This window comes from Dama dama, chromosome 33 (assembly GCF_033118175.1).
Source record: "Dama dama isolate Ldn47 chromosome 33, ASM3311817v1, whole genome shotgun sequence".
In the NCBI taxonomy this organism is placed as follows: Eukaryota; Metazoa; Chordata; class Mammalia; order Artiodactyla; family Cervidae; genus Dama; species Dama dama.
The window spans coordinates 67138516-67146655 of NC_083713.1; positions in this window are offsets into that span (position 1 = coordinate 67138516).

An 8140-nucleotide genomic window follows, 5' to 3' on the forward strand; every position below is an offset into this window, starting at 1 on the left:
CTGGACGTAGCTTTACAGTTGTTTTCTCTTGTTTCATAGCGATTGGGGAAAAGGGTGGGTCTTACCAGATTATGGTAGTCCACACTTATAATAGTGTAGATTCCATTTTCAAGTCTTAATGATAGCATAAGCAGTACATTGAAAGACAGCCAATAACATCCATCTCTTTAAATAAGTATCCTGCAGGGCTGAAATAACTTTGGCTTTATTGCTTTTAAACTTCATGAAGACTGGGTTAAGCTCTTGGCTCTGTTACATCTGAGAAATACAGACCTCATTTCATCTCTTCCACACTACAGCTGCAGTTTTATTTGGAAAATTGATGAGGGCTTCAAGTTATAAACTTGTGTTGATTCTAATGTAAATAAATGGAATCATTACTTCATCGTTGGGAGTGCCACCAATCCAGACCTTAAAATTAAGGGTTATTTTGTTGATTGGAGGAAAATTAAGGCAATCAACTCTCAAGGTTTTAATAAATGAGATTGAGCACTTAAAAATCACTTTCAACCTGGCTTTAAAAGTAAATGACTAGAAAATCAATAGCAATAGTACATGCCACATGGAAATAGAATGGGCTATATTTATTTTTAAAGATGTTTTCTTCTGTTGTTTGGGCTAAGTTTATTAATGTGGAGCTTAAAAGTAATCATATAAAATATAAAGTACATTTCAATAGGAGAATACACACTGTATGTTTGGTGGTAGTTAATATAAGTAGTGCTATGAAAGTTGAATTTCCTCCAAAAATTTCAGTGATATAGGCTCAGTACACTTCATAAGACTTCATGTGTGTGTGTTGGGGAGGTGTCTGTGTGATAGATGTATGTATGTTTGTGTGTAGGCTTAGTTGGTAAAGAATCTGCTTGCAATGCAGGAGACCAGGGTTTGATTCCTGGGTCAGGAAGATCCCCTGGAGAAGGAAATGGCAACCCACTCCAGTATTCTTGCCTGGAAAATCTCATGGACGGAGGAGCATGGTGGGCTACAGTCCATGACATGGATGCAAGGATTGGACACGACTTAGCCACTGAACCACCACCAACGGTTATTAAACTGTAAAATATTAATAGATTGACCTCAGAAACTATCTAAACTCTTGTCCAAAGCTAGAATATTTGTTATTCCTTCTTTAATCACCACCATCATCATTCAGTTCAGTTCAGTTCAGTTCAGTCGCTCAGTTGTGTCCGACTCTTGGCGACCCCATGAATCACAGCACGCCAGGCCTCCCTGTCCATCACCAACTCCCAGAGTTTACTCAAACTCATGCCCATCGAGTTGGTGATGCCATCCAGCCATCTCATCCTCTGTCATCACCTTCTTCTTCTGCCCCCAATCCCTCCCAGCATCAGGGTCTTTTCCAATGAGTCAACTCTTCGCATGAGGTGGCCAAAGTATTGGAGTTTCAGCTTCCATCAGTCCTTCCAATGAACAGCCAGGACATATCTCCTTCAGGATGGACTGGTTGGATCTCCTTGCAGTCCAAGTGACTCTCAAGAGTCTTCTCCAACACCACAGTTCAAAAGCATTAATTCTTCGCTGCTCAGCTTTCTTCACAGTCCAACTCTCACATCCATACATGACTACTGGAAAAACCATAGCCTTGACCAGGTGGACCTTTGTTGGCAAAGTAATGCCTCTGCTTTTGAATATGCTATCTAGGTTGGTCATAACTTTCCTTCCAAGGAGTAAGCATCTTTTAATTTCATGGCTGCAATCACCATCTGCAGTGAATTTGGCACCCCAAAAAATAAAGTCTGACACTGTTTCCACTGTCTCCCCATCTATTTCCCATGAGATGATGGGACCAGATGCCATGATCTTAGTTTTCTGAATGTTGAGCTTTAAGCCAACTTTTTTTTTTTTTTTTTTTTAATTAGTTGGAGGCTAATTACTTCACAACATTTTAGTGGGTTTTGTCATACATTGACATGAATCAGCCATGGAGTTACATGTATTCCCCATCCTGATCCCCCCTCCCACCTCCCTCTCCACCCAATTCCTGTGGGTCTTCCCAGTGCACCAGGCCCGAGCACTTGTCTCATGCATCCAACCTGGGCTGGTGATCTGTTTCACTATAGATAATATACATGCTGTTCTTTCGAAACATCCCACCCTCACCTTCTCCCACAGAGTCCAAAAGTCTGTTCTGTACTTCTGTGTCTCTTGATAAGCCAACTTTTTCACTCTCCTCTTTCACTTTCATCAAGAGGCTTTTTAGTTCCTCTTCACTTTCTGCTATAAGGGTGGTGTCATCTGCATATCTGAGGTTATTGGTATTTCTCCCGGAAATCTTATTTCAAGCTTGTCCTTCTTCCAGCCCAGCATTTCTCATGATGTACTCTGCATATAAGTTGAATAAGCAGGGTGACAATATACAGCCTTGACGTACTCCTTTTCCTATTTGGAACCAGTCTGTTGTTCCATGTCCAGTTCTAACTGTTGCTTCCTGACCTGCATACAGGTTTCTCAAGAGGCAGGTAAGGTGGTCTGGTATTCCCATATCCTTCAGAATTTTCCACAGTTTATTGTGATCCACACAGTTGAAGGCTTTGGCGTAGTCAATAAAGCAGAAATAGATGTTCTTCTGGAACTCTTTTGCTTTTTCGATGATCCAGCGGATATTGGCAATTTGATCTCTGGTTCCTCTGCCTTTTCTAAAACCAGCTTGAACATCTGAAAGTTCTCAGTTCACGTATTGCTAAAGCCTGGCTTGGAGAATTTTGAGCATTACTTTACTAGCGTGTGAGATGAGTGCAATTGTGCGGTAGTTTGAGCATTTTGGGGATTGCCTTTCTTAGGGATTGGAATGAAAACTGACCTTTTCCAGTCCTTTGGCCACTGCTGAGTTTTCCAAATTTGCTGGCATATTGAGGGCAGCACTTTCACAGCATCATGTTTCAGGATTTGAAATAGCTCAACTGGAATTCCATCATCATTAACCCAGCTCAAATTCTTTAAGTCTTGTTCTGTGCCAGAGAGATGTGGTATTATCTGTTTAAAGTAAGTTCTCAATAAATGTTTGTGACCCAAACTTTGTGTTATCCCACACTGTGTGCCCAGTAGTGATTTGAACAAAATCAGTACCTGGGATGTGTTTTGAACTGTTAACAAAATAAGTCAAATATGGGTTCTCATATACATTTGGGAACATGTATTTTTCAATTTCTTAGCTATAGAGTGATGTATGGGAGAATAATTTATAAAATTCTTTCATACATCAGTGTGCTCAGGAACACAAACTTGCCCACTCCAAGACAATACTTTTGATAGTTTTTATTGTTGTTTACTCATAAATTTGGGAAGATTTGTAAAGTAATTCAGAAACAACATGAAAAATTCAGATTTGTATACATATGAGTTTGGAGTGGATTCAAATAAAAATTTCAGCACTAATCTGATGAATATTTAATAAGATACATAACTGTTAGTGTGCTATATTCTATGTATGAAAAAAAAGTCAGAATAGTATGTCCTAGATAGTCCTTGTTGTCTGTCTTGCCATCCTCAGTTCTTGGCGCCCTGGGCAGAGCAGTCACAGGAGTCCTGAGACAGACAAATTTCTGTTGAAAGTCTTATCATAATCATAGTTCAGTTTAGTCACTCAGTTTTGTCCGACTCTGAGACCCCATGAACTGCAGCACCTCAGGCCTCCCTGTTCATCACCAACTCCCGGAGTTCACCCAAACCCATGTCCATTGAGTCAGTGATGCCATCCAACCATCTCATTCTCTGTCATCCCCTTTTCCTCCTGCCCTCAATCGTTCCCAGTATCAGGGTTTTTTTCAAATGAGTCAGCTCTTCGCATCAGGTGGCCAAAGTAGAATCAACTTAATGTCGTAAGAGTTAGCTCATGGAGAAAGTCATAAGAGATAGGCACTCTCAGTCCAATGACAGATGGTCCTTCCTTTTATGAGCCCCTGAAGCTGCAGTGATGGCAGTGGAGATCTAATCAAAAGGGTCCCTCCCATAGTTGGGTTTCAGAGGCCTGAGCTAGATTGGTCAAGATGGCCAACTACTCTAAGCCAGCAATGTCTAGAGACAAGTACAAACCTGTACAAATGATCAAGACTCAAGAAACTATATCAAGAAACTGTAGTCATTAAGTAAAAATGCATGAGTGAGGAAAAATATACCTTATTTCTGGTATAAATAAGATGAATATATTCAAGAATGAAGCAGCCAGTAAGAGACAGATTCTAAAACAAAGACAGTGGTCTAATTATTTTGCTAAGAACTGGGCTTGGATTTCTACTCTTCATATCTAAGCACACTTATTACAATAGAGATTTTCCTCTCATTTGGATGTAAGTTGTCTAGTAAGGGGGTGGCTTGTCTATTTCAAAGCCACTGTTTACCTTGAATAATGTTTAACTTCATTCAGGTTTCTTAAAAATGTTTAAATAACCATTTGGGCAGGAGAGTTAGTTTTATACAGACATTTCACTATAAAAGATATTTAGTATTCAATAAAGCTTGCAGTCCTTAACTTTAATGCTCTATCTTAATATATTGATTCGGGTCTCATTGGAAATCTGAGACACTGGTTCCATGATCTATGCACTTAATAAACCTTTAAATAATGAAACAGGATATACTTGAAGGGCCAGCTGTCTTTGTTTCTATTTTATGTTTGCACTTTTATGAGCTTGATGATTAGAATTCTGACTGGCCCTTGGCAACATTGTGGAGTTAGCAAAGGTCTTTCCTGCTGACATCTCTCTCTCTCTCTCTCTCTTTTTAACAATCTTTGCTACATGTAAGTTCTTTCTTCAGTTGCCTGATGCTCTCATGCTACTAGGATTTTAACATCTGTGTCCTCCCTGAAAGATTTGCCTGCCCAAGGCCATCTCATCTACCAGACCAGGATTTAACAATATTTGGGGACTCATTTGTTAAGTTTCTGATTTTTTATTTCTTGTGAAGAAAGATCTCACCCATCAACTCGTACGTTTGAACCAGTCTAGGGTATAGGAAATGGTGATCTGGAAGAGAAGAACATAGATGCCAGCTGTCTCCCAGAAAACAAACAAATAAAACATTTCTTACATATAATGAGAAACAAAACTCCCATATTAGCAACACAGTGGGAAGCATAGCCTCTCTCACTTATTTCTCCTCTTCACATACCTTTCAGGAGGCATGCCACACATTATAAATTTTGTCCCTTTCCAGAGGAATTTTTGATGTTCAATTAAACCTGGACTCTCTCATCTCAGTGTCATGGCTGGAAATGACACAAAGTATTCTCAGGTAATTAAGACTTAATCTGGTTAAGGAACTTAATCCAGGTGACTTTTTGGAAAGATGGTGCCATAGTCTACAAATCCTGAGAATGGTCATGGGCTTTTGTGTTTCCCAGCCTGCAACATCCAAGGAAGTGGTCCTGAAATGCAAAGAACCATAATATCTATGGAGTTGCCTTAACAAAGAGACTTCTCAGGTGGTTCTGTGGTAAAGAGTCTGCCAGCTATTAGGAGATGTGGGTTCAATCCCTGGGTCAGGAAGATTCCCTGGAGGAAGAAGTGACAATATGCTATAGTATTCTTGCCTGGAATTACAGGAGCCTGGCAAGCTATAGTCCATGGAGTCATAAAGAATCAGACAGGACTTGGGGACTGAGCATGCATGAGCCCTAACAGAATAATGGAGACATAAAAGAATAACATCAGAATAATGAAGGAATCGGGTGGAGAGGGAGGTGGGAGGGGGAATCGGGATGGGGAACACATGTAAACCCATGGCTGATTCATGTCAATGTATGACAAAACCCACTACAATATTGTAAAGTAATTAGCCTCCAACTAATAAAAATAAAAGAAAAAAAAAGAATAATGAAGGTTTTATGGGTGGTTTTGATAATGAGGTCTTTTAATTTAAAACCTTCTTCTAAAACTTTGCCTTTCCTGCAAAATATTGAATTGGCCAAAAGTTTCATTTAGATTTTTTCATAACATCCCACCCTAGTATTCTTGCCTGGAAAATCCCATGAATGGTGGAGCCTGGTGGGCTACAGTTCATAGGGTTGCAAAGAGTTGGACACTACTGAGCAACTTCACTTATGGAAAACTCAAACAAAGTTTTTCACCAAGTCAGTATAAACACCCTAAAATGGGTCAGATAAAGAATAGAGTTCTCAGCAGCTCTTAAAAGAAGACAAAATAACCCTTGGAATGACAGGTCCAAGGACTCCCCCAGCTATCCTTGCTTCAAGCAGAAGATAGCAAAAGGGAAAGACAAAGTGTGGACCAGAGAGTAAACTGCTCTTTCTGTTTTTATGAATGAATACAGATGAGGAAAGAAACAATTTGTAACTGAAAGGAGAAGCCACATTGTGTAAGTGATTGTGTGACAAGAGGAGCCTTGGCTGCCTGTTTCTATTAAACTGTCTATCCACAAACCTTAAAGTTTGCCCTTGATGATAAGAAATTCCAGCTTATTCATGCAATGCCCCCTTGTATATTTCTTATTGTTGTCAGCATTAATTCCCTTGCTGAGTTTACTGCCTCTCTGAGCCTCTCTTCATCCTGTCACCCTATTAGTCAACAAAATCCTATAGAGCAGCTAACAAGCCAAGAACTCTGCAAGGCACTGGGAGTTCGCATGAGCCAGGTACTTCCTATTAAGCAACATAGACCACTCCCAAACACATCAGCCTTGAGTGGGGGAATATCTTTCCTTCTTTGCCTTGTGTTTTCTCACTGAGAAGGGTCTTTAAGGTGTTTTCATTTGATTTTGTTTCTTAATAGAGACTTCTAAACTCCTCCTACATCATTTGAACAGGCTGGGTGCCAACTCAACCCACAAACTATTGTTCTTGAACCTGTCATGATCTTTTCTTTCAAGGAAGAATTCTGTCCATCCAGTTCACTAATTGGGGGATTAAGGAAAGACCTTACTCTGTGATAGTTTATGGACCCACAAGCTTGTGAGCTGATTAGATTCTCCAATGCCTTCATCCACCATCCATCTCATGAGGCTCTCAGCCTTCAATGCAAAGAACATCATTTTCTCTAAAACCCAGGATGTTACTTTGAAAGTCTCCCAATAAAAGTATTTACTGGCTCCAAGGGAGCTGGCTTGTGAAGGATCCAAGTGAGGTGATAACCCTTATCCATAATGGGCTACAATCTTTTGAGCAAATACTCAAGAAACAATAAGAAACTAATAAAGAATTACCAGGTAGTTTAGACAACTGAAAGTGAAAACAAAGTGAAAGTGCTAATTGCTCAGTTGTATCCAATTCTTTGGGACCCCATGGAATATAGCCCATCAAGCTCCTCCTTCCATAGAATTCTCCAGGCAAGAATATTGGAGTGAGTAGACATTCCCTTCTCCAGGGGATCTTTCTGACCCAGGGATCAAACCCAGGTCTCCCGCATTGCAGGCAGATTCTTTACCATCTGAGCCATCAGGAAAGCTCTAGTTGAGATAATTAGTGCTATTTAAATCTTTGCTCAAAGTAGTTATACTTGTCACTAGTATTCTAAGCACAGACTTGTTCTCCAAATTCAGATAAAAAAGGACCACCCTCACCCCCACCCCACCACCGACAACCATAAATGGTGGCCAGAAAAGACAGGTGTAGGAGAGGGGTTAGAACAGTTAGTGGGGATGACACTCAAGTACATCTTGCAGCTTGAGAAATACAAATCAGGATACATGATCATGATAATTTATCATGTATTGAATTCTATTTCTAACTCATTTTCGTGAACTATCTAATTTTATCTCCACATCAATTCTAAGACATAAATACTATGTGTCTTAACATAAAGTTACCCAGAATGTAGAATTGCAGAGATTTTATGGATCATTACTTTAATTGAGAAGACAACTCTGGGGACATGAGAGAAGATGTAAGAAAATGAAGCAGAGAAGGAGGAAGCATCAAGATAAGAATGCTTTATCAAAGTGGTCATGACCAAGTATTACAGAATGCTTGATCAATGGGACAGTCCCCCAGGAAGGCATATAAATTGTGTCTCAGAACTTTCTTTGTGGGAGGGGAAGGAGAATGGATTCTTCCATTGCTTGTGTGTTTCCAATAATAGTTATTCTAGTCTCTGGTATCTCATAGTCAAGACTGCTGGTAGGAAAGCCTCAGTAATGGCAGGTAGGAGGAGGCCCACTGTGT